The following is a 1,968-nucleotide window of genomic DNA, read 5'->3' as shown; positions in this document are numbered from 1 at the left end:
TTACATTTTGAAGAAAATAAATGACCATGAAGAATCACTGGATGTTAACAATCCAAGAGACTTGATTGATTGTTTCCTGATTAAAAAGAAACAGGTAAAATGTCAAAAATCCCATTTATTTGAATCCTTGAGCATTCTGTGACATACTAATTAGTCTGTTTTACTAGAGATGTTTAAACCATCAGACCAGCAGTGCTTGAAAAAGCAAGTTATCAGTTATATAAAGGAATCTACATTAAGCATCCTGGGAAACTTAAAATTAATTTCTCAAATAATTAGAATACATTTACTCTTTTTATATAAAATAATATAATAAGGAGAAGCAGAATGCACATGGCAGGTAAAATGAAACAATTTTCCTGTAAAATATGTGTCATTATATAAAGATGTGTGTCATTATTATATACTGTATAGAATAGATTATGTAATTATGGTGGACTTCCTGCACGTTCTCTAAGTCAGAATAGGTTTTGAAGAAATAATTATGGAATGATTCTTAATTGGTCTTGGTTAATCTTCCTTATAATAGATTGTTAATTGTGGTATTTAAAAATATATACACAATATAATTTTTTATGCCTTTCACATTTTTATTAACAAATTTATTATGCAAAGGCTTCTATTGTGATATGTTATAGATGTGTATAATGTAATTTAGTCAAATTCACCCCTTCTGTTAGGTTTACTAATTCATCTTCTTTATATAGATTTTAGAGGTTTCCCTTATGTTTTTTCACATAAACATATAATGAGTATATTATATAGGTAACATATATGTAAAATACATATAGATAATGCATAGATAATATGTATTATATATCTATATAATATACTGTAATTAACTAAGTAAAAATTGAATCCTTATTATTTACCATGGGATTACTATAACACACTTATGACAATCTAGTGTGAAATTAGAGCGAATTAATGTCTGACTACACTTTTAATCCTCCCCCCTCAAACTGCATCCTTCCTCGGTTGTTTTGTCACACATTACATCTTTAATACATTGGGTATCCATAGAATTCATCTATGATTATTGTCTCATATAGTTTCTTTAAATATATATGTATATATATATAACCTAAAAAGAGGTTGAATAAAAATATAGTATAATTAACATTCATATTTTCTGTATGGATATATTTAACAAGGATATGTATTTCTTGACTTGGTGTGAATTTATTGTTGAATATGCTTTAGTTTCTACTTGAAAGCTGATTCCTCTTAGCACTTCTTGTATGGCAGATTTATTCATGACAGACTCTCTTCTCTTTTGTTTATCTTAGTAGTATTAACTTCTCCTGCATGATAATAGCATATAAGATAAGATTAGTGCATGACATGGATCATTGGATTTTCGTTCATTTAGATTTCCATTAATTTTTCAACATTTATACAGCCTAGATTTTAATAGTCTATGTGACCTGGAACTATTAAATCTCCAAATTTATTATGACAGATGGAAGCTTTAATATTGGTGTTTGAACATACTATTCTCAAGTAAGTTGACCTCAAGTTTTAAGAGTAGCTGTAGTTTGATGATCATAGAAAAGTAGATATTACCAAAGATTGTTTAACTTGACCAGCTTTCAAAGCATGTGATGCTGATATAGTCAAAGGAGATGACCCTTTTCCAAGAGTGTACAAATATTGAGAGCATCTGTTTAATTAAATTGTTTTCATAACACATTATTAGACTTACTGCAAGTCATCTGGAGATTACAAAAGCATGATGGATTTAATGTTGGCCCAGACACCAGTTAGAAAATAATATGTTTTGACCATTTAATGATTTCCTCGTTCAACATCTAAAACTACAACCTTGTAGACAACTTGGTTTTGGGCCATCTTCTCAGTCCTTGGCACTGCTTCATCCATCCTCTCTCCTTTGTTCCAATGACAAGTTAACGTGAACACTTTTTGTCTTCATGATTAGTGTCTCTTCAGCCCCTGCATTCCTAGTCA

The 1,968-nt window shown here is 29.5% G+C and overlaps 1 protein-coding gene across 1 annotated transcript in view; it reads left to right on the top strand.

The window, feature by feature from the left end:
• The window catches only part of LOC106001520 (cytochrome P450 2C19-like), a 23,057-nt gene that overhangs the window by 9,610 nt on the left and 11,479 nt on the right, over positions 1 to 1,968 (top strand). The gene's annotated exons all lie outside the window — the stretch shown is intronic.

This window comes from Dipodomys ordii, unplaced genomic scaffold (genome assembly GCF_000151885.1).
Source record: "Dipodomys ordii isolate 6190 unplaced genomic scaffold, Dord_2.0 Scaffold304, whole genome shotgun sequence".
NCBI classification, from domain to species: Eukaryota; Metazoa; Chordata; class Mammalia; order Rodentia; family Heteromyidae; genus Dipodomys; species Dipodomys ordii.
Note: the sequence above shows the minus strand (reverse complement) of the source record. Positions and strands in the feature narration are given on the sequence as shown.